Raw genomic sequence first — 26,255 nt, 5'->3', positions numbered from 1 at the left:
TGTGAATGAAATGTATTTCTGATCCGTGTTTGGAATTGCTGAGATACTTCCAGAAGTCTTTGAGAGTTCCTTGATAAATAGATGTGTATCATAATGAGCGTTGTTATGAAGAAAGACAGGAATGAAAGAGGGGAGTTGATAATTAATATTACAACTTTGATGAGCCGGACCTCTATATTTACCAGTGAGATGACAATGGTCTCTAACCTTTAGACCTTTACCAATTTTCTCCTCACAAATATGACAGACATTGTTTTTTATAAATTCCCTTTTTTCTTTACTTGTTAAGGACATTGGTTTATTGGTTTCTCTCATTATCTTGGTTAATCGAACACAGTCTTTTTCTAGTCGTTTCACAAACTCCTCTGGGGTATTTGAGCCTCTATACATCTCTAACTTGTTATATTTATCACCAACGGATGATTTGATATAATAACAAAAACCACAAGGAGTATGTTTTTGATATTTATTTGTGTATGATTCTTTTGGATCTTGAGAAGCAGTATCAATTTTTTCTAAAATACTTTCAAAATCAGCATATATAACAAATGGATGTTTGATCTTTTTATTTTCATCTTTGAATGTGATCTTTGAGCCTTCTTTAGGCATATTGATTACCGTTGATTTATGTTCGCCACAATAATTTGAATGTTTATCTAATCTTTCTTGTGAATTGAAGAAGTTAAGACAACGCAAACAAATATATATTTTATTTGTTCTCTTACAGACTTGTGGTTTTATTAATTTAGCAATATCTTTGATGTATGTATAATGTGAATTTTCGTCTGAATTAAAATATAGAAGATTAATATGAGTTTGTTTACAATTGTCAGAAAGCTTTAAAACCTGAATGTTGTTTGTTTCTGTTAGACCATAAACATTAACTGATAAATTATTCATCTTTTCAAATTTAGGAATATCATTTAAAGTCATCGGAAACTTTAGATCTTTCGTATTTAATGTATTCTCATATTTTTTATAATGAGATACTCTTTCATCATGAAAATGTGGAGGATGTAAGTGTGCTAAAATAGACCAGAGAAAACATTTATTGTCTTTATTTTTGATATTGATAACTGCTTTTCTATTTTTGATAACACTGGGTAAATCAATGTAAGAAGAAGCTTTTAGAGGATCTGATTTAAGAATATGAATGTCTATGTAAATAATTTTTCCTATATTGAATCCACTTCCTACGATTGAATTATCCACATCTTGCTCTTGTTTAATAAGTTCATCATAGACTCCTGATGTTTTAAAATCTTGATATGAAGATATAAAGTGTGGCTCAGTTCTCATGTATGGTGCATCTATAACTCCTTCATCCTTTGTCATTTCTAATTTTACTCCCATATAAAATTTAAGTGGTTTCATTTCCTTTAGTGTTTTTTCAATCAACGTTTGAACAGCAGGTTTAACTATTTCTACAGCATCAACTATAGACTCTGGTTCAGGAGGTTTGAAGTTAAAGACTCTTATTTTAATATGTCCTTTGAATGCTCCATCAGAGTTTTTAGTTGTGATAAAATTTGATAAATGTAGATTTGTTTTAAGATGTATTTTGAAGCCTTTCTTGAGGATATTTTTATTACATGTAGAACAGTGTTTTGTTTCAGGTGGAAGAGGGGAAAGTTTGTTTAAAATGTTGTATGTATGTTTTGCGGTGAGAATATGTTGTTTATAATATTTTACTTCCTTCTCGCAAGTATCACAATAAACCATATTTATAGCGTGAGAAAACGTGGTGTTTTATATATATCACTGTGCTTAAAATAAAACACTTTTGAGCTTTACAGCTCCGTTTTATATATATCGCTGTGCTTAAACTAAAACACTTTTTCACTCAGAATCATCTAAGTCATAACTATCACATGAATACTCAGAATCATACTCAGAGTCATCAATAAAGCTACTCTCATAACTATCATTTGAGCACAAACTATTAGTATCATAACTATCATCTGTGTTCAATGAAATACTATCATCACCATCGTCCAAGTTCAATGAAATACTATCATCACTATCGTCTGAGTTCAATGAAATAGTAAAATCTTCACTGCTGTATTGACTCATATTTAATTAGCAAGAAAAATATTCCCATCAATATCTATATACTTTCTTTCATTAACAGATTCAATCTCTACAATTTTTATATCAAAAGTTATCTTTAAATAATCTCTAACTATCATAGAACGAAATGACATTTCACCAGAAATATTAACATCATTCATTTTACTTAGATCTACACCCTTTGGATTATTAAAGAAAATACAAATGTCTCCTCTAGAATTATTAATGGTCTTATCATTCTTTTTCAAAGTATCGTGGTCAATCACTTTTTCAAGCTTTGAATAAATTGCCAGGAGTAGAGGAGAAACTTTTGTTAGATTTACTTTAATGGATGTCTTTCCAGGTATAGTTAGAGCTCTTCCTTTAAATGAAATAGAGGGGCTCATGTTATTTTCCATAACTGGTTTTACCCAAAAATTTCCATATTTATCTTTGTTCAATTTAACATCTTTGACATATTTTTCTATATCTTCCACCGAAGTAGAGATTGATTGAAATTTGTCTTTTGTGCTTTGAAACATTGTATTTATTAATGAATAAACTTGCGTTTAGTTTAAGTAAAAATTTACCACATAAATATGATAAGTTCTGAAGGATATTTAGAATTTCCAGACTCTCCATATGATAAATTAGAGAATTGTCCGGCTTGTGATAGAGTGGGGCTTAATGATGAGGATTCATATAAACAATGTATTTTCTGTGATTTAATTTTAATTAATGATAATAAGAAATATAAAAAAATATATAACTCTTTTAAATTAGAACCAAAAATGAATTACTTTACAAGATTAATAAGAGAGATGAATGTTAAGTATTGTGATGATAATACACCATTTCTTTCAAGGGAAGAGACTAATTGTATTGAGGAAATGTATAAGGGTTTAATGATATTTATTATTCAAAATAATTTTAATGGAAATGTTAATACAAGATACTATATAAATAAAATAATGGATTATTTTGAAATTAAACCCGAACTCAGGATAAAATATAGAGTTTCTCAAATAGCTCAAAAAAAGTTGGATAACTTGTTTTCCAAATATATAAATGAATGATTTTTTACCCGTTTGGGAAAATAAGATAAAATTTAATAACCATAAAAACATTCCAAATTCATTGAGATGTCTAATAGTTGGTTCAAGCGGATGTGGAAAAACCTGTTTACTTTTAAAGATGCTCCTTGGTTCTAATTTTTTAGATTATGATAATTTAATAATTTTTACAAAGTCAAGTTTTCAACCCGAGTATCAACTACTCTCACAGGGTTTTAATGCGGGTCTTAAAAAGGAAGACATTATCGGTTTATTTAAACTTCAAAACAAACTAAATGATTATAATATTGATGATATAATACAATTATTTTGTGATACACAGAAATCAAAATCGAAACCCATAACTTGTATTCTCAGTGATAATACGGATGATATACCTTCACCTCAAGATTTAGATAAATCAAAAAAGAACCTTGTCATCTTTGATGATTGTGTTAATGAGAGAAACCAAACAGTAATGGATAGCTACTATACAAGAGGGAGACATTCTTCTTGTAATTGTATATATCTTAGTCAATCATATTTTCAACTCCCTCGACGCTCAATAAGAAACAATGCCAATACTTTTATTTTATTTAAGTTAAATTCAATAGATGTAAATAATTTTTGGAGAGATAATTGCTCTACGTTATGTAGTAAAAAAGAATTTGAAAATTATATGAAACACACGATTGGAAAATATAAATATATTGTTGTGAAACAAGATGAGATACTAAATGATATTTTTCAATAAATAAATACAGAAAATGAATACTGAAGAAAGAGAAAGAAAGTTTAAGGAACATCAACAATTAGTTTCAAAAGTTGTTAAACAACAGGAAGAGATAAAGAAGAAACGGAGACAGAAACTAACTGGTGAAGAAGCCTTTGAAAGAAAACAAGAGAAATTCTTTAAACCACTTTTGAAAACTCAACACCCTACAGTTCCCACGGTAGAATTTACTCCGAAAAAACTTCAAATGCTCAAAGATTTTAGTCAGATAACAAAACAAGAACTTGGTGAATTAGAATATGATGACGAGGGATTATTTCGGAAACTTGAGGAGGTAAATCAACCCCCTAATTATGTTGTGGAAGCTCTTCAAAACAATGAATATTCGGCGGGTTCAAAAACCAGAGCAGGTCTCATTCCAACAGAAGAACCAGCAGTGTTTCATCTTGTGGAAGAAAAGGTATTGATATTTAATGATGAATTGATGTTCTTGAGTTCTACTCAACCAAATGTTAAATTAACTCCAAGATTAATGTTTCTTCTAACAAACCCCGGATTCAGCGGTTCAAAATATTTTGAGGAACCACTTGATATGGAAAGAGAGGAAGATAGGGTATATATTGAGTTGCTAAATGCACTTGATTATGGAGTTTCTGTTGCTGGTAAAAGTAAGAAGAATGAGAAGGAGAAACATATTATTGATGCTTTAAGTAAGCTTGGTTCGGGTGTTAGTTTTCTTCCAAATGACCCATCACAATTAGTTAATAGGCTATTATTGTTGTTAGGTAGTAAGAAGGCTGGAAACAACAATTGTTTTAATGAATCCTCAGCCATTTTAGATCAGTTGATGAACATGAAAATAATTAATAAATGTCAATACAAAGATATTTTATTAGATATTAAATAAGATGAGAAGCACAATTCTTAGTTTTAATTTCACAACGAGCGATTACACAGCTTCATTCCCTTACCCACTACAACTTGACCCCCTTACCTCATATGAGGCATCTTTGTTGTCAATGGAAACTTACAATACCCTTTTTAATATCACAGAGAAAAACAACAAGTTTAGTTATAATCCAGGAAGTGGATATAAAACTATAACCGTTTCACCTGGAGCTTACGAGATTTCTCAAATATCTTCAGAAGTCTCTCGCCTTATGAAAGAAAAAGGTGATGAACCAAAAAATATTGTAATAGATATTCAAAAACACACTTCAAAATCAACTATTAAACTTAAAAATAATTATAAAGTTGATTTCACGATTGAAAATTCGTTCAGAGAGCTATTGGGGTTCTCTTCTAAAAAGATTGAAACTAACGGGACGTCTTACAGTGATAATGTCATTCAAATATCCTCCGGTATAAATTCAGTATTAATTCATTGTGATTTGATTGATGGTGCTTATAACGATGGAATAAGAACAAATACAATATTTTCATTCAGCGCATACTCAACCCCGATTGGTTATAAATTTAATATGGAACCAAAAAATCTTGTCTATTTACCTGTGTCAGGAAAAACCATATACAGAGTAAATTTTAGGATAACCGACCAAGATAATCGTATGATATCCTTTAATGATGAAATTATATCCATCAGAATTCACCTACGTGAAGTTTTTCAATAAATAAATAATGGTTATTGTGAGAAAACACGAGTTGGGAAAATATAAAATAATTACAGGGGATGGGATGTTCCTTTCACCATACTATAAGGGTGAAGGTATGTTTCTTGGGAGAGGATACTATAAACCAAAGCGACAACGGGGTGTGGGACATCAATTTAGAAATAAAGGAGATGGGATAATTGATACTCTAATGGGTATTGGTTCAACCATCCTTAAACATAAAGACCTAATTGGTTCAACTGCTTCTGCCGTGGGCTCCGTTGCGGGTGCTATAAAGAGTATAAAAGATGCTCAAAAGGAGTCTCATAAATTACAAGCAATCAAAGAAATTAAAAAAGGTAAAACTCAACTATCTTCACAAGAACGACAAAAAATCATTAAAATACTTGGGTCAGGGTTTCAACGATTTTAATGCTATATAAATACAAGTATGGAAGCGATTGATAGTATCTATGATTTGGATGATACGATTATCATTTCAAACTCTACTAAAAAGGAAGACTATTTTAAGGTAAATGCTATAACAGGAACAGACTGGAATTCAAACGGAACAAAAAGTTTTGAAATAAATAATCAACAAACTTACTTGAATATAGCTGATAGTTTCTTGCTGTGTACATTTAAATTCACTAAGGCTGCGAATAATACTAATGCTACACTCGTAAATGATTTCTTCTGGAAAATGTTTGATAGTGTCCGCCTGTATATTGGAACACAAGAGGTTGAAGCGGTTGATTATGTCTCTGCTACATCTGAAATGATGAAATTTACACTATATTCGTTTAGTGATAGAATGGGTAAGGGAGCTGTTGAAGGTTTTATTCCTGATATGTCAACGGGTACAAACGCAGACCCTGGTTATAGTCAAAGGAAGTCAATGTATAATGATGAAACAAAAGCAGTGAATAGTTTTACCGTAGCAGTACCTCTTAAAGGTATATTTGGATTTTGCGATTATGATAAAGTTTTGTATGGGCTTAAAATTAGATTTCAACTACAAAGGAATGATAATGTAAATAGGTTGCTTTTTGGGGATGAAAATGCTTTTGGAGAAAATAATAAATTTGTTATTAATGATTTGTGTTGGTATATCAGTGAATATACTCCTAATCTTAAAACGGAAGAGATGTTAAATAGAAGACTTAACTCAAAGAAACCGCTAAATGTATCATACCTTAAAAGAAGATGTCAACACGTTAAACTGGAACACACTACCTACACTTGGAATTTAGGTGTTCTTCAAGGAAAGCCACGATACCTCTGGCTCATTTTTAAAAAACCAGATGGAGAGGACGGTACTAATAAGAATAATGCCCTGAGTGATAATGCAAAGGTGAAACAACTTCGGGTTTCTCTTGATGGCACATTTTATCCGCGAGATAGATTGGAAATTGATTGGGAAAAAAATGATTATGCGGAAGCCTACAAGTCCTACCAAAAGGTGTGTGAAAGTAATGGTAATAATGATCCTATTTTGGATATGGTTGCGTTTCAAAAACTTTATACAATCTACGCAATTGACCTGAGTTCTCAAAAGGAAACTATAAAGTCTAATCGAGTGGATACTTCTCTATACATTGAAAGAGGGGAGAGTGAAGAGGTTAATGCATATTGTTTGCTTTTGGAGGAAACAGAATTACAGATTAATACAGATAATGGTGTTATGATTAATATCACATAGGTTTTTTCTCATAAATAAATGGTTGGGGTATATGTTAATCAAATCAATCTTAATAAATTAACATCTTGTATTCAAAATCAAAAGCCTTGTATTATTAATGTTAATACAATTCAAAGAAAAGGAGCTGTAAGAATTGATGTTTTACTCACACACACACAAGTAAAAACACTAAATGATGTTGGATCACTTAAAATTAAAATGACGAAACCTATGTTAAAGAAATATTCAATAGACGAGTCAAGAGGAGGATTTCTCCCGTTTCTAATTCCTTTATTTGCTGGTTTAAGTGCGGCGGGAGCATTGACTGGTGGTATTTCAGCAGCGGTAAAAACTGCTAACGAAAGGAAGGCACAACTAAAAGCTCAAAAAGAATTGGAAAGACATAACAAGGAGTTGGAGAAACAAATTAGTGGAAGTGGTGTAATTGTAGATTTTGCTCAAAAACTTGAAAGTCTACCTGATAAAGCTAGATTGTTGGTTGGAGATATGCTTTCCTCTATCGCTCAAGCGGGTGTTAAACTAACTAAACGGGGTAATGGATTGTATCTTTCTCATAAATAAATGGATAAATGGTTTAAACAATTTGGAAAGAATACAACGTCAAATATAGAACTAGCTAAGTATTGTAAAACACTAAAAATTGATAATGTGGTTATTTGTATGAGAGATGAATTAACACATATAAATAAGAATACAAAGAATATTATTATGAATTTAGACACACAGAATGGTTCTCATTGGGTTTGTATTCATAATAGTCAGGATAAATATTATTTTGATAGTTATGGTATGCCACCACCTGTTGAAGTAATACAATTCTTACAGAATGGTGTTTATCAAACATTCCAAGTTCAAGAAATTAATTCTAAATGTTGTGGCCAATTATGTTTATATGTATTATTTCAACTCAACAATAATGAAAATTTTTATGATATCATTTTTTATCTAATATAAATGACCTATGTTGGAAAAGATGGTTCTATCTTTGGAAAATCCTCTCAGGATATTGATTTATCAAATTATTATACAAAGGCACAGGCTGAACGACAAAAATATAGTGTAAGTAAAAATATTAATATGAAGAATACTTATAAATTAATCAATTATCCAAACCCTACAGATGCGAATGACTTGATTAGATTCAGTGATTTATCACAATATATATCTTTAAAGAAAACAGCACGTTTTGTGAAACAAGTAAAATTTACAACCACAACACCTGGTTATACTGACCATACACCTTTCCTCATTGAATTTAACTACCTGCTTACAATTAAATTTTATAAAGAAGGACATTTAGTTAATATGCGAATTAATAAATGGGGGTATGATATGCCTGATTTAGGGTATAATTGGTCTTTTTCAATAAACATAGAAGACCTACATGATTTAAATCAGTCTCGTAAAGAAGAATATTATCCACTTGGTGAAGATAAGGATTTATGTGGAAGTACAATTAGTAAACAACAAATACGTGATTTTAAGAAAATAAAAATATATGATAGTATAGCGATGGTTCGCATGACAAAGAAGGAAGGTAATGAGATAAGGATAGAAAGCCGAGGAATACAAACCGATTTGGTAGTGGGAAGATGGGGTGGTATTACCTGTCATAATATTAATCTCACATATATTTCTGATACATAAATGGCAGGAAGAAGACTACAAGAGAATTATAATTTTTGTATTCAAGGATACCTACAAGAAAAGGGTGCTCGGTATTACATACCTTATGATTTGGAGCATATACATGGGAATTTTGTCATAAAAAACTGGCCTTATACTGATATTGTTAAACCCACAAATAGAGACTTGTTTAAAATATTAAATAAAAATGAACTTCTCAAAGTTATGAAATATAAAACTCTTTTAGAAATCGTCAACAAATCTTATTGGTATCCTATTATGAGAAAAATAATTATAGATACAAGAATATCTCAAAATCCAGATGAGTATATGTATAATATTCTTTGGGGTTCAAACTCAAGGGTAGCAAGGGATGAGGAAGGAGTTGAAGAAGAGAAGGAGGAAAGAGAGAAAAAGGAGAAGGAGGAAAGGGAGAGGGAGGAGAAGGAGGAGAGGGAGAAAAAGGAGGAGAAGGAGGAGAGGGAGAAAAAGGAGAAGGAGGAGAGGGAGAAAAAGGAGAAGGAGGAAAGGGAGAAAAAGGAGAAGGAGGAAAGGGAGAAAAGGGAGAAGGAGGAAAGGGAGAAAAGGGAGAAAAAGGAGAAGGAGGAGAGGGAGAAAATGGAGGAGGAGGAGAGGGAGCAAAGAGAGAGGGAGGAAAAATATAAAAAGATGGAAATCACTGAGATTCATAAAAGATTGAGTGTATTAAAGCAAATAAATCAATCTCAACGCACCGAAGAGGAAATTAAAGAATTAACAACTCTTATGAAGATAATGGTTTCAAAAATAAGAACGTCAATGTCTTCAATTTCAGAGATTTAAACGAGAAAGTGGTGAAGAAGAAGAAGAAGAAGAAGGAAAAGATTATGTGATTGATGATGTTGGTGTCATTGACTTTAGTTAGTTTTTATTTGTAAATAAATGGAGGAGAGAGTGAAGGCATTCCTTAGGATTCTTTATGTTTTAAAAATAAAGATTGAAATGTATATGTTGAAAACCAAAAAGGTTTTGATACTCTGTCGGAATTTTTCTGATAAATAAATATGAGTTATTGTCTCAAATGTAAAAAGAAAACTAAATCTAAAAATATCTCTTATGTTAAAGCTAAAAATAATAGAGTTTATCAAAAAGGAATATGTCAAGTATGTGGCTCTAAAAAGTGCCAATTCATCTCTCCTAAAAGAGGAGGAGACATACAAAAGTTTCTGTCAGGAAGTAAATTTACAACAACTGGAATTCCAGGGGAATTACACCTTCCAGGGTATTCTTTCTGTGGTCCAGGAACAAACTTGGATAAAAGATTAGATGAGGCTGACAATCCTAAACCTTGGTCTAAACCTACAAATAGGGTTGACGAAGTGTGTATGAAGCATGATATTGCTTATGGGAAAACCACTACGTTGACTGAAAAACATAAAGCCGACAGCGAAATGTTGTATAATTTGTCTTTGATACAAAATCCAACGTTGAGAGAGAAAGTTGATAGGTTTATTGTGAGAAATTTGATAAATGCTAAATTGAAACTTGGTCTTGGTTATTCCTCAAAAAACTATTAGGCTCTAATGATGCCATCAAGACTGAGGAGCTTTTGGCTGAAGAATTACACAAACCTATAATCACAAAGTTTAAAAGAAGGAAGGTTTATTCTAAATACACTGACCACATATGGTCCGCTGATTTAATTGAATTGAATAATGACAGGGGATACAGGTATGCTTTAACCGTTATTGATTTGAGGAGTAGATTTGCCTGGGTTGTCCCTTTAAAAAATAAAAGGGGTGATACTTTAATGTTAGCCTTTAAGCTAATATTTGATCGGGATAAAAGGAAACCAAAGAAGTTATGGACTGATGAGGGAACAGAGTTCTATAACAAAATATTCATGAAATTTCTTACGGGGAAGGGTATTAAATTATACAGCACCTTTAATGAAGGAAAGGCAGTTGTTATTGAGCGTTTTAATCGTACTTTAAAAGAGAAATTATATAAAAAATTCACACAACTCGGTTCTCAAAAATGGGTGTATTTAATTCAGGATATTGTAGATAATTACAATAATACAGTTCATTCATCAACACAATCAAAACCATCAGAAACATTTACAAAATTAGAATATGAAAAGGAGATTAATTTGAGAAAGCCCAAGTTTAAAGTTGGTGATATTGTAAGGATATACAAATGGAAAAGCCATTTTGAGAAAGGTTATACACAAAAATGGACTAATGAATTATTTATAATCGTTGATGTAATGGCTACAAACCCTTGGACTTACAAATTAAATGATATAAATCGAGAAGAAATCTTGGGTTCATTTTACTCGCAAGAATTACAAAAAACAAAGCTAATAATTCATTAAACAACATTTCTATTCACCCCACCCATATTAGCTAATTTAATTCGTGGTAATAATAAAAAAAAATTAAATAAATAAAAAATCATAAGCCACGCCCACACCGACCCCGCCCACACAGACCCCGCCCACACAGACCCCGCCCACACAGACCCCGCCCACACAGACCCCGCCCACACAGACCACACCCATCATCCCCCACCCTCCGTGCACCCCCACCCTTGACCCTTCACCCCCCTCATCCCACCCCCACCTTCCCCACACACACAAGGGGAGGGGAGGGGTGGGATGAGGGGGGTGAAGGGTCAAGGGTGGGGGTGCACCTCCCCGTTCCCTCCTTTATTCTCTTTTTGTAATTAAGAATTAAATAATTGTAAACAAAACAAATATATATAAATATTGAAAACATTAAAATCTTTATATTATTAAAACATTTTTCTTGAGGTATACATTCAACTTCTCCCCAGCATAAGTCATCAATTTCTTCCCAGCACAAGTCAAAGGTTGGTTCAGCAGATGTCTTCAGGTTTTGAATCTCTTTCTATTAAAGACAAGAGGGGAGAGATATTTATTTCATATTTATGTTCCATGTCAAAGCGTCTTGAAAAGCGCTATACAAAATAAATGTATTATTATTATTATTATTAATATAGGGTCGGATGCCCTTCCTGACACCAACCCTGAATCACCTCTTACGATGCGCAGGGATATGGTGTACCTATTATAAACGGTGAACCACACACACGTACACACATGCTTACCTCGAAAAAATCCAGCTTAGCGTCCAGATCGTCGAGATGAAAATTAAGGATATCACAGGATGACAGGAAATAACCATTCCTATGGAGTCCAAAATCGTCCCACTCCAAGCTTTGGTCTTCGAGGCTGCAAACAAAATAAGGAGAAATTACTATGCTGAAGTAAGCTTGACAAAACATCACACACACGCACACACACACACATTCACAGATACATACACACACACATACACACACACACACATGCATAGATACATACACACAAGAACACACACATACACACACACACACATACACACACACACACACACACACAATCTCATTTTTTCATTTCTGTTCCTCACAATTCGATCTCTCTATTTTAATCACAGACACACATGCACACACATACACATACACACACACACATGCACACACACATGCACACACCTCTCGTTTTTTATTTTCTATCATACCTTTCACGTGAATTTTCTAAGAACGGTGAAACATTGAATTCATTCTGAGCCCACCATCTCGGAGGTAGGTTATTCAAACCCGTATTCAGTTCGTTGTGGAACTCTTGAGAAACAACTTGAAATTCTGCCAGGATATTTACAATATTTGAATTGCTGCAATGAATAGGAAAAATAAATTATTAGTTGTATAATTAATCACATACAAAGCTCTCATTAACAGTGTTTAATACCAAATGAACTTACCAATGTCCTGGCGAGTATTCTTCATCAGAGGAAAGACTGGAATAAGACAAGCTCATCTTCGTTCACAATGTTTAAATGTCCCATTCGGAGACCTCTCTTTTTATAATGAACAAAATGTATTTCGGGGAACTGAAGTGCTTGTCAGCTTTTGGAAACTGAGGGCGTGTGTTTGTGAAAAACAGGAAACAAGACAAAGAGAATTCCTTGGAAGTTATCCAAGTGAAACAACGTCATTTCTCAACAGTGAGCTATTAATTAGAAAAGGTTCGAGTGGTATATAAATGGAAAACAAAATGAATGTAAAAAATATCAAATAAGTATAATTGAAAAGGCAACTGGTAAAAAAGTTCACAAAACAAATAAGAGAATTAATTTAAATACCGGTGAGTTGGATGAGACGGTGAGGAGAGTTGTAGGAGAATTAAATTATTTCCCACGCATAAACAAATATTTGTAGGGTCGTTGTTTGAGTGGGTTATATTCACCAGATGATATTAAGAGTAAAAGGTTAAAAGGTCCATAAGGTCAGAAGGATCACAGGTGTTTAAGTGGTCTAATGAATAAGGATAGCATGTCAAAAGGTTAGAAGGTTCGTAAAGAAAAGGGTGAGAGAAATATAGGTGTTTAGGGTCAATGAGGGAGGGAAAGAATTAATATGGAAGTGAATGGGTCAAAGATTAATCTGCCAGATGATATGTAGAAGAAGGATGATAGGTCTATAAGAGAAAACAAATATTTGTAGTGTTTGAGTGGTCTAATGAACAACATTAAGGATAGGTACTACAGACAAAAGGTTCATAAAGATGAGGGTGGGAGAAATAGAGGTGTTTATGATTTTTGAAAAAGACAAGGGGGTAAATGACATTAGATAGGGATTTCCCATGTTAAACGGAGGTGTCCCAGAAGCAACATTATTACACTACTGCCACCAGACACTAATTATTCTCGACAAGAACAAAAAATCAAAGCGGATAAATTGAAAAAATTAAAACTAAAATGCTAAAAGTTTTTTTATTCTACTTAGAAACAACAGTTTCCTGTTGTGAGAAAACACGAGTTAAGAAAATATAAAATAATTATGAAAGATGCTGGTAAAACAGCCAGGGATGGGATTGGGGAAGGTATGTCTCTTTCACCGTACTATAAGGGGAGAGGTATGTATCTTTCACCGTACTATAAGGGTGAGGGTATGTTTCTTGGGAGAGGATACTATAAACCTGAGAGAGAATGTGGTGTAGGAGATCAATTTAGAAATAAAGGAGATGGGCTAATTGATACTCTCATCGTCTAATGGGTATTGGTTCAACTATTCTTAAACATAAAGATCTAATTGGTTCAGCCGCTTCTGCTGTGGGGAATGTAGCGGGTGCTGTAAAGAGTGTAAAAGACGCTCAAAAGGAGTCTCATAAATTGCAAGCGATCAAAGAAATTAACAGAGGTAAAACTGGATTAACTCCGCAACAAAAACAAGAAATAATTAAGGTACTTGGGTCGGGGTTTCAAAAGTTTTAAATATTTTATTAGTATTATTATATTTTGATATGTTTTTTTTAAAATATTGTTAATGTATAAAGATGGAGGCCATCAACAGTATTTATGATTTGGATGATACGATTATCATTTCCAACTCAACTAAAAAAGAAGATTATTATATGGTAAATGCCGTAACAGGAACAGATTGGAATACAAATGGAACAAAAAGTTTTGAGATAAATAATCAAACTTATTTGAATCTAGCCGATAGTTTCTTGTTGTGTAAATTTAAATTCACGAAGGCTGCAGCTGACACAAAAGCTACGCTTGTAAATGATTTCTTCTGGAAAATGTTTGATAGTGTTAGTTTGTATATTGAAACGCAAGAAGTGGAAACAATAATTGATTATGTCTCTGCTACATCTGAAATGATGAAATTTATGCTATATTCCCCTAGTGATAGATGGGGTAAAGGGTCTGCTGGAGGTTTTATTCCTGATATGATAACGGGAAAAGCAGAGGATGACCATGGTTATAAGCAAAGGGAGGCACTGTATAACGATAGCACAAAGGCAGAGAATAGTTTTACCGTAGCCATACCCCTTAAGGGTATATTTGGATTTTGTGATTATGATAAAGTTCTGTACGTCCTTAAAATTAGATTTCAACTACAAAGGAATACTAATGAAAACAGATTGGTTTTTGGGGCTGAGAGTGCTTTCGGTGATAACAATAGATTGGTTTTTGGAGCTGATAGCGCTTTCGGTGATAACAATAAATTTGTTATTAATGATCTGTGTTGGTATATCAACGAATATCTTCCCAGTCTTAAAACGGAAGAGATGTTGAATAGAAGACTTAACTCAAAGACCCCCCCTAAATGTATCCTACCTTAAAAGAAGATGCCAACACATTAAACTAGAACATGCTACATACACTTGGAATTTGGGTGTTCTTCAAGGAAAACCTCGATACCTTTGGCTCATTTTTAAGAAACCAGATGGAGATGAAGGCACTAATAAGAATAACGCGCTGTGTGATAATACTAAAGTAAAACAACTTCGGGTTTCTCCAGATGGAACACCTTATCCACGAGATAGATTGGAAATTAATTGGGAAAATAATGATTATGCCGAAGCTTAAAAGTCTTACCAAAAGGTGTGTGAAAGCAACGGTAATCAGGATCCCATTTTGGATGTGGCCACGTTTAAAAATCTATATACAATCTACGCGATTGACCTGAGCGCTCAAAAGGAAACTATAAAGTCTAATAGAGTGGATACTTCCCTATACATTGAAAGAGGAGAGAGAGTGAAGAACTTGATGCATAGTGTTTGCTCTTGAAAGAAACAGAACTACAGATTAATACGGATAATGGTGTTATGGGTAATATCACATAAGTAATAAATAGAAAATTTGTATGTTTAGGGGGGGCAACGGTTGCTAGATTGAGATGTGCATGGAAGAAGTTTCGGGAACTGAGTGGCGTGCTGATGAGGAGGGGAGTGTCGTTGAAGCTGAAGGGAAAGGTGTATGCTGCATGTGTGAGAAGTGTTATGATTTATGGGAGCGAGACATGGGTAATGAACGTAGAGCAGCAACGAAGGCTGGAAAGGGTGGAAATGCGAATGGTTCGATGGATGTGCAGAGTATCGTTGAGAGAGAGGAAGACAAATGATGAATTGCGAAAGATGATGGGAATAGAGCCTGTGATGGATGCTGTGAAGAGGAACAGGTTGAGATGGTTTGGTCATGTGTTGAGGAAGGATGAAAGTGACTGGTTGAGAAGAGTGATGGAAATGAATGTAGAAGGAAGTAGAGGACGGGGAAGACCAAGAAGGACTTGGCTAAAGATGGTGGAAGAAGAAATGCGGGCAAGGGGGTTAACAAGGAGAGATGCAGAAAATAGGGCAAAATGGAGAAGATTGTCATGGGGACCACAAGGCTAACCCCCGCTCTAGCAAGGAAAATGGCCTTAAAATGCATGTTGTTGTTGTTTGTCGTATGTTTAGGGGGGGGGGGGCATTGTATATTTTTTTTCTCATGTAACTAGGAAAAAAATATTTTCATAATAAAATGAGTAAAGTACCAACTGACGTGTATATTAATCAAACAAATCGCAATAAGCTATCATCTTGCATTCAACTTAAAAAGCCCTATACGATTAACATTCGTACAATTCAAAGACAGGGCGATATTGGAATTAGTGTTTTGCTCACAAAGGTGCAGGTTAAAACATTAAATAGTACCGGTTCACTTAGTTGTAAAATGGCAAAACCTATGTTGAAGAAATATTCAGTAAAGGAAACAAACGGAGGATTTCTCCCACTTCTATCCCTAATCCCCATAATTGCCGGCGCTGTAGGTGCAACAGGAACTGCGGTGGGTGATATCTCAGAGGCGGTAAAAGCCGCTAATGAAAGGAAAGCACAACTAGCAACCCAAAAAGAAACGGAAAGACATAACAAGGCGATGGAGGAGAAAAAACGTAAGCGGTGTAATTGTAGATTTTGCTGAAAACCTTGAGGGCCTGCCTAATAGGGCGAGATCGCTAGTTGGAGATATGCTTTCTTCTATCACACAGGTGGGCGTAAAACTAACTAAAAGGGGCAATGGACTATGTCTTTCTCATAAATAAAATGGAGGAGTGGTTTAACCATTTTGGAAAGAATACAACGTCAAATATAGAACTCGCTAAATATTGTAAACAGTTAAACCTCAATAACGTAAGTATTTGTATGAGGGATGAATTAACAAAGCTGCCTAAAAATACAAAGAATATTATGATGAATTTAGAAGATAATACTAGGGATGGTACTCATTGGACTTGCATTCATAATAGCCGGGATAAATATTATTTCGACAGTTATGGGCTTCCGCCGCCTCTTGAAGTAAAAGACTTCTTGCAGCATGGTGTTTTTCAAACATTACAGGTCCAAGAACTAATTGCTAAATGTTGTGGGCAATTATGTTTATACGTATTATTTCACCTCAACAATAATGGAAATTTTTATGATATTATTTTAAATCTTGATCAGAGTAGTGATGGCAATGTACAAAAGAGCGCGCACAGCTGTAATGACGAAGGACGGGAACAGTGGTGAGTTTGAGGTGAAGGTGGGAGTGCATCAGGGGTCGGTACTAAGTCCACTACTATTTGTAGCTGTGATGGAGGTGCTGGCTCAGAATGCAAAGGAGGGTTAACCGTGGGAGTTGATGTATGCAGATGATCTGGTGTTGATTGCGGAAAGTATGGATGGACTGAAGGAAAAGATGAACAAGTGGAAGGAATGTATGGAGACAAAAGGTCTGAAGGTGAATATCGGAAAAACGAAGGTGATGGCAAATGGTAAAGCATGTGGTGAGGTGGAAAGAACTGGGAAGTGGCCGTGTGCTGTGTGCAGGAAGGGTGTCGGAGTGAACTCCATTCAATGTACAATGTGCGCTGAGTGGGTTCATCAAAAATGTAGTGGTTTGAGAGGGTCATTAACCAGTGTGGCAGCTACATTCAAGTGTAAGGTGTGCACAGAGGGAGCTGCAGATGGAGGAAATGTTGAGTTGGATCTTGGAAAAGGCGTGAAGCTGGAAGGTGTGAAAACATTTTGTTACCTAGGAGACATGTTGAATGGAGAAGGTGGATCAGACTCGGCAACAGTTGCTCGAGTGAGATGTGCATGGAAGACGTTTCGGGAACTGAGTGGCGTGCTGACGAGGAGGGGGGAAGTGTCGTTGAAGCTGAAGGGAAAGGTGTATGCTGCATGTGTGAGAAGTGTTATGATTTACGGGAGCGAGACATGGGTAATGAATGTAGAGCAGCAACGAAGGCTGGAAAGGGTGGAAATGCGAATGGTTCGGTGGATGTGTGGAGTATCGTTGAGAGAGAGGAAGACAAATGATGAATTGCGAAAGATGATGGGAATAGAGCCTGTGATGGATGCTGTGAAGAGAAACAGGTTGAGATGGTTTGGTCATGTGTTGAGGAAGGATGAAAGTGACTGGTTGAGAAGAGTGATGGAAATGAATGTAGAAGGAAGTAGAGGACGGGGAAGACCGAGAAAGACTTGGCTAAAGATGGTCGAAGAAGAAATGCGGGCAAGGGAGTTAACAAGGGGAGATGCAGAAAATAGGGCAAAATGGAGAAGATTGTCATGGGGACCGCAAGGCTAACCCCCACTCTTGCAGGGAAAATGGCCTTAAAATGCCTGTTGTTGTTGTTGTTGTTGGTGTAAGTGTGATGAGAGAGCATCTATAGGGGATTGTGCTATCACTATGTACCCAACGCTTATGACAACTGATGAAAATGATTCTCCAATAGAGATTACAACAACATTTTATAAGGATAATGTTCCTGGAGATAAATATTGATGATTGTTGTATCAATCCTCAAGATTTGATGGGGGTAAATTGTAAGGTTATTTGTGCACTCGAGGTTTCTCAGATCCTAGTTGGAGAGCATGGGTTATTCATTCGACTGAAAGTTAATGATGTTTTTAAACAAATATTTGGTAAATCACGTAAACGAATGGTTCGTAATATGTAAGGGGTGCGAGTTCCTATATAGCGATGGATTGCATTATCCATGGTGAGCCTGGGTTTTTGCGTACCCGCTGTAGGAATTCACATTCACAAACATTCACAAACATTACAATATATTATTTTCAAAATTTTAAAACTATATAGGTTAAAATGTTACTGTTTTGAGAAACAAGAGGGGATGTGGAAGTCTGTCCTTTGCGCTATGTGTAGATATTTGGAAATCAAGAAATCGAGAAAAATAACAAATCGGAAATTTTAGATATTTTAGACATTTTGGAAATTTTGAGAAATTATAGGAAATCGTGAAAATCGGGAAAATCACAAAAATCTTGAAAATCGAGAAAATGGTAAATCGGAAATTTTGAAAATCAATTTTTTTGAAAATCTGAAATTTTAGAAATTTGAAATAAATAAATAAATAAATAATTATTTAAATAATTCGAACACTTCCGGTTTGTGGTGAGTCACTTCCTGTTTTGGGTTGAGTCAGTTTCGGTTTGGAGGCAAGGGGGGGATACGGGGATCTGGCCTGTCCTGGAACTCCCACATTTATAATACTACCATGAAACCTAGCAGCCCCAAACTTTGCAAGGATACTTCTTGACCTCCAAGTGAGTGCAGGAATGAAAACTGGGTGTTTAGGTGTGTTGAAACACCCATTTTGAAAATGATTAATGGGATGCTCATAACAAAAAAACAACCAAGATGAGCCTTACCAAAATGGCAGTACACCATCTTAGTCAGCCCTCTGTTCTGTGACATTGTTGGGTTCTTAAGCCATCATTTTGTTTCGGCCTATTCAAACGTTCCTTGGCTTGGAAAACCTATCTACTCTCATGGACTAATTAGAGCATATTGTCGCGTTCCCAGGGTGAACACCCCTGGGGACGGATCGCCAATCGAGCTTTACACTCCAAGGCGTTCAATCCAATGGCTGTGTGAATACGCATGGGGGATGAGGGCAGCGAAGCTCTTACCTGTACGGATCCCACCGGACGTCCTCGACCCTGGTAATCAATTCAAACTAAAAAGGAATTATAATGCAAAAAATACCGGCTTTAATGAAAGAAATGCCGGTAACAAAAGAATGCATGGTAAACTAAAATTCCTAATCGAGGGACCCTCCATACGGACTCGTATACAACACAAGGGGAAAAATAAATGGAAAATAATGCATATTTGTTGTTGTACTCAGCTTTGAGCGGCTCTTGAACCCCGTCGGGAATCGGCACAGCCTCTGTGTCCTTGCGCAGGAAAACACGCCTTGGAGCGCAGTTCGTGCGCGGAAACCAGGCCTTATCGCACTGTTCGTTCACTCCAGGAAATGCTCGTCCTCGTTGTCCGCTTCACACAGCACCGACGTCTCTCAGCGCACCCAGACGACACACAGCCAGCACCCGATGAGCCAAGGAAAGGACAATGCGGTCGCTCGAACCGATGAAAGCCAGGCACCTCGAAGACAAAATGCACGACTGCGTCCGCCTTCCACGAACACCAGGAAGCGAGAGTGATATACAACTGCTCGTAATGGAGGCCAGCCCGGAAAGAGGGAAAATATCGGGACCCAAGTCTTTTGTACCTAGGGCTCTTACGTCATCCGATGATGTCGCGCCATGCTCCTATCAGCGAGTCCCATCTCATCGCTCTATCGTACCAGACCAATCACTGCTCTTCAGGGCATGGCCTCACGGACCTGCCTGCTTGATGTTGTGATGTGGCAGCTGCCGGCACCAGCGGTATTGCTCAATGTCCTGTTCCGGTTGTTTTTATTTAATGTTATAATTCATGTCGATTGCCTGGCTTGGCTGTGTGTGTGTCGTGCATTGTTATAAGGAACAAAGGGAAAAGTACAGAGGCGATTTACATACAGGGGATTTACCATTAATCCCTCACTAATTAACATAACCCCACCCCTCGGCATGGGGACAAAGATACACTTAACACGACATCCGGTCTAACTTATGTACATCTAGATGGCGACACGACATTCGGAGTATGGTTCCCATACAATTCTACCTGGCTCTAAGGTAATCCATTGTCTACCCCCCATAAACGTCACAATATAATCGAGATCGAGATTGGGATTTGATGATCGGATCACATACTCTTAATAAGTATCAAAATCTGAAATGAAATCTGAATAATTTTACAACATCAGTGATTCTTATAAATAAGTGTATATCATATAGGACTAATATACAGTCATGGCCAAAAATATTGGCACCCTTGCAGTGATTTCAATTTTGATTAGAGTGATTTCGATTGATTTTCGAGTATTGTGATGTTGTGATTTCCCTTTGACCATTTACACCCCTTTAGATCCCTTACACCCTATAGACCCTTTCATACCCATTTCGACCCATTTGAGACATATACACCTTTTTCGACACTTTTCAGACCTTTTGACTTTTTAAGACCCTTTGGACAATGTAAGACCCCCTGGACAATTTATGACTATTTGGCCACTTTTGACCGCTTTTGCTCTTTCTTCCTCAGGCGCATTTAGACCCCATTTGGCCATTTTAAGAGCCTTGATGATTCTTTAACCACTTTAGTCCCCTTATTGACCCTAAAAGCACTTTAGACCCCTTAGAAATTTTGAAAAAATGTCTTCCCAAAATAGGTTTTGCCGACCTTTTCCGTGCACTATTTGTGTCGCATCACAAGTTGCAATGACGAATCTAAACTGATATCTCAAAGTGAAGCTGATGTTGAAAAGTGAAACTGAAACTACTGATGTATGGATCATCCAATGGGAAACCAGAATGAAATGCGGTGGGAAATTGCTGAAAGCAAAGCTATGGGGGAGTATAGAGCGAGGAGGAAGGTCGGAGCTGAAGAAACAATGTGGAGAGGGATTGGTGCCTGGAGTGAAACAACTTTGGTGTCAGGTGGTAGGCCCAAAACATGCCTAAACCCATTTCCCAGCTGAGCTTTCATAATATCACCCTCACTCCCAGGCAGTACTTTGGAGGTACAACAAGCATCGATTGTAAATCTTAGCCAATAGAATGGAACGAGGTTGTCGAAGTTACCAGCTGCACCGATTGCGATATTTGCTCACTGAATATTTACACTGAATTCTCATTTCTATCAATACACACTGCAAAGGAAATTGCTAATTTCAGGTGAGACATCTACAAACCCCCATCATTGACGAGTTCCTTTGCGAGTTAAAGTATACAATCAAAATCTGGATTCTGATTTGAGGATCGGATCCCATAAATAAGTATCCAAATCTGGAGTGAAATCTGCCTAAATTGAACACATTAGTGATTCTTATAACTAAGTGTTTATCTTTCACCAGATTTCAGCAAGGCTATCTTTCATTCTTCTTCACATTGCCAAAGCATTGAACTTAACTTTCTATACTGTTTCAACAATTATATTGAGTGAAGAAAATATTAAGGAATGTGTCCAAAGTTATTGAGTAAAATGAAAATAATTAACTAGCAGGATCGACAGCAAGGCGTCTGCAGTCGCATCTGTATACTCCGTGGCGAAATCTCTGTAGCAAAAGAAGGCAAAATAAATCAAGTTAAACATCAAATTCAAAGAACGTGGCCCTCCTCCAGCTATGCCTCCAGTCTATTTAATTCTTCTAAGTCTAAATATACCTTCCTTTAAAAAGTAGAAAGTAAATCGCTCGACGAACAAAGGCCTGTTTCAAGGTAAACATTTGGTCCTTTGGGGTTGTCACTTTGATGTATCAGTACTTTATGCATGTTTATGCTTTACCGCAAAGGAATTTTGAACAGGCCATGGTGCCTTGGTCCACTCAAAAGTGCTCGTACAGGACATTTTTTGTGTGTGTCGTTGGTTGTTATCCCCATCATTTGGGTTTTAGAAGGTGGAACGGAGTCCTCCCAGGACTCGAAGTATCCACCACCGTTTCGGTGAAGGATTGTGATTCATGGGCCAAGTTGTGAAGTTTTGTTTTTCTCAGAGTTTTGTTCCAAGGGCTCTTTTCAGGATTTATTTATTTTTATTTTTTTATTTTTTTTTGTATACAAGGTCGAGGCTCGTGAAAGAGCGAACATTAATCACACAGAAAGACAAACCGACACATAAAACATATAACATAGGGAGCGGTAGACAAGATGGGGAGAGAGGGGGAAGGACACAAACACAACATTTGAGAGCAGTGACCGAGAGACATGGAGACATCGAGAGATCTGAGAGAGGGCGAGGGCTTGGGGGGGGGGGGGGGGCGTGGGAAGGGGGCGGTGGGAGAGGTATAAAACATATGGACACTGCCAGGACTTCCAGGAAAGAAGTTGGAATTTCAAACAAGGTGGATCTGGGGTGAATTAGCGGGGGTAGAAAAGATCAAGGTTTTGGATGGGGGAAGATAAGAGATGGTGGTGAACAGCTGTTTTAAAGACCTGGAGGGAGGAGTGGGATTGAAGGGAGTGAGGGAGTTTGTTCCAGAGGCGGGAGAAAAGAGGAATGAAAGAGTGAAGGTGAGCAGAGAGCCGAGATTTCGGCAGTTTAACCATCAGAGGGTTGCTGGCAGATCTTGTGCGACCTGTAGGAATATTTGGGGGACAGAGCACAGAGAGAGCTGGGGGTGCAAGGCCGGAGAGGAGTCGGTAGAAGACAGAAAGACCACCTACCTGCCTGCGGTGAGTGAGTGAAAGGCCCTCAGAGATAGCTTCATCGCGGGAGATTCCAATAATTCTGAAAGCTTTGGTTTCAACAGCGTGAAGCCGAGCTAGGTGTGAGGCAGGAGCACCGGCCCATAGGGGAGAACAGTATTCCATTGAGCTGCGGATGAAAGCCTTGTATGTGGTGAGGAGCTCAGGTGTGCCGAGGAAGGACTTCGCACGACGGAGGATGCCCAGTCGGCGACTGGCTTTGGAGGCCAGCTTGGAAATGTGGTTTTCCCAAGAAAGATCATGGCAGATAGTGAGACCCAAAATCTTGAGCGACAGAACTTCTTGGAGAGGATTGTTGAGAAAGTAGATGGGAGGGTTGTCCAGTCGGTCTTTTCGGAGAGACATAGTAAGAGTGTGAGATTTGTCAGGATTGAAAGACATGTTCCACTTGTTTGACCAGTCTGTGATTTTGTCCAGGTCTTCAGAGAGTGAGGAGGCAGCAGACTGCCGATCTGAGGGAAGAGGAATGGAGCGGCAGAGAGTGGAGTCATCAGCAAAGAGATAGAGAGGATTTTCGAGAGAGTCAGAGAGATCATTGATGAAGACCAGAAAAAGCACGGGGCCCAGAACACTGCCTTGGGGAACTCCAGCCTGAACAGGAAGAGGAGATGAGAGAAACCCATTCAGGGCCACACGTTGACGACGACTAGAGAGGAAGTCCGCCAGCCATGCGTGGAGATTTCCATGGATACCAAAGGAGGAGAGTTTGGTGAGCAGAGCGGGGTGCCAGACCGTGTCGAAGGCACGTGATATGTCGAGGGAGACAGCTCTAATTTCCTGTTTGGCATTGAGGACCTCCATCCATTGTTGAGACAGCAGAAGCAGCATGTCCAGAGTAGAGTGACCTGGTCTGAAACCAAATTGATGATCAGAGATCAAGCCATTGGAGAAGAGGAAAGATTTCATATCCGAAGCAATGATGGATTCCATGACTTTGCTGATAATTGGGAGAAGGCTGATTGGTCTGTAGTTGCTAGGATCTGTTTTTGCACCTTTTTTGTGCAAAGCGGTGATGTTGGCTGATTTCCAAGCAGATGGCAGTTGACCTTGAGCAAAAGAGAGGGTGAAGAGAACAGAGAGAGGGTGAGACAGAGCAGCAGAGCAGGATTTTAGGACCCGTGGGCTGATGCCGTCAGGTCCAGTTGCAGAATCAGAGTCGAGGGTTGACAGAAACTTTTCCACCTTGTCAGGAGGAAAGGACACGGAGTCCAGGAGCAGCAGGGTACGACTGGGTATGGTGGGTACAGAGAGGGATGGGTTTGGGACACAAGATTTAGAGGCAAACACAGAGTTGAGGCATTCAGCTTTTTCACGTGCGGAGTCAGCTGTGTAGCCGTTTGAGGTAAGGGAGGGGATGGAGGGGGAACAAACACCAGAAACGGATTTGACCAGACGCCACCAGGATTTGGAAGAGGGAGACAGATAAGAGAGTTCGGTCTTGAGAACGGAGAGATATTGTTTCCTGGCTCTCCTGAGGGATCGTCACCGAACCCCGGATTGCCTCCAACTGTAGTTCGTTTGTGGTAATATTCCCGGGGATGGTTGTTAAGATCTCTGTGAGGTTCTTTTTTTTATCATTCCCGTTGCTTTTTCAGGTTCCAGTATATTTTCACTTTATTTTTGAGGTCCTGGTATTTGGTCATTTTTACTCCGTCACTAATGTCACTAATTTGGGTTGAGTCAGTTTCGGTTTGGAGGCAAGGGGGTGGGGGGATATGGGGATCTGGCCTGTCCTGGAACTCCCACATTTATACTACTACCATGAAACCTAGCAGCCACTAATGCATTCGATCGTGTCCGTCCGTGTGTGTGTGTATGTGTGTTCGTGTGTTTGTGAACAAGATACCTGGAAAAGTTCTGAACGGATTTGGATGAAAGTTGGTGGGATGATTGCCCTTGGGATAAGGAAGAATTGATTAGTTTTTGGTGAAGCTTAGGATATTATTCCAGATCCAGGAATTTTTGAAGGATTTTTTACCATTGGAAGATAGGGCTTATCTATTTTTAACATTATCTTCTATATATTCTATGTTTAACATTGTGATATGAAAAAAGTTTTCATATTTGTTGTAAATGTAGTTTAAACTCGTGGTTATGCGTTAGAGCGGTGTATTTTTTTTTAGCAGCGTCGTCTTCAATGTTCATTTTTTTTTCTAATAAAGACATTCTGTCATTTTAAAACCACCAAAGTGTGTATTAGGTTTCCCCGTTTCATAAAATGTATCGTTTGATACGTATAATGCTTTAAAACTGTTTTTTATTAATTTATTTATTTTACTTCAGAAGAGACATCAACATTTAGCTCAGCGAATGTCAATCGCGGTGTCAGTATTTGATGAACTTATAAATACTTAGGTGACTTATAAGTGTTACCAGCATGTGCACGGGATTCTTCCCAGAAGAATGAGTGGTCGCATTAGCTTGTACGACTTAAAATGAGCGAGTTTTGTTTTCACGTTTGGGCCAGTTTTACATGTTGTAACCCTAAGGAATGAAACGAACGTTTTTCCTGGCTTACAATTTTATTTGAAGTCACACGTGCCTCAAAATACACTCACTTATATAGGATTGAACGCTGAATCCGAAAATGTAAGTGAAATTGCCTTGTTTTTTTTAAACATTATCTTCTATATATTCTAAATATATATCTGTGCAGTGTCTGTCTTGTGTTGTCACTGAACTACTCCCTCAAACTTTTGTGAAATCGTACTATTCCAACTTGACCCACGGCGGGAGTATGCGCTCTACTCAGTGGCATTCTAGTCTTGATTTCTGTGTTGTTTAGGCCAACATCGTTGGGTACTGATATCTCAATCATCAATGCTGTCTTTTGCTTTTTGTTCCCGGGTGCAATGTCCGGACGCAACGCTTTGCTTTCTATTTTCACGCTCGATGGAATCATCAGGTCATGTGTGAGCATAATGTCCTTGTTTTCAATGATTGCTTTTGGTTCGTGTTTCCACGAGATTTGTGGAACAGGGATATTGAAATTTCTGCAGATGTGAACTCC

General features: G+C 37.1%; 1 protein-coding gene and 1 long non-coding RNA gene across 5 annotated transcripts in view; both read right to left on the bottom strand.

Annotated features, from left to right (window-relative positions):
- The window catches only part of AFG1L (AFG1 like ATPase), a 151,095-nt gene that overhangs the window by 59,294 nt on the left and 65,546 nt on the right, over positions 1 to 26,255 (bottom strand). The gene's annotated exons all lie outside the window — the stretch shown is intronic.
- On the bottom strand, positions 11,453 to 12,728 carry LOC144892053 (uncharacterized). Its single transcript, XR_013623367.1, has 4 exons — positions 12,579 to 12,728; positions 12,336 to 12,488; positions 11,884 to 12,007; positions 11,453 to 11,663 (listed from the first exon to the last, which is right to left on the bottom strand). It is a non-coding gene; the product is annotated as an uncharacterized LOC144892053 (long non-coding RNA).

Source organism: Myxine glutinosa, chromosome 5 (genome assembly GCF_964187855.1).
Source record: "Myxine glutinosa chromosome 5, kmMyxGlut1.1, whole genome shotgun sequence".
Lineage (NCBI taxonomy): Eukaryota > Metazoa > Chordata > Myxini > Myxiniformes > Myxinidae > Myxine > Myxine glutinosa.
Note: the sequence above shows the minus strand (reverse complement) of the source record. Positions and strands in the feature narration are given on the sequence as shown.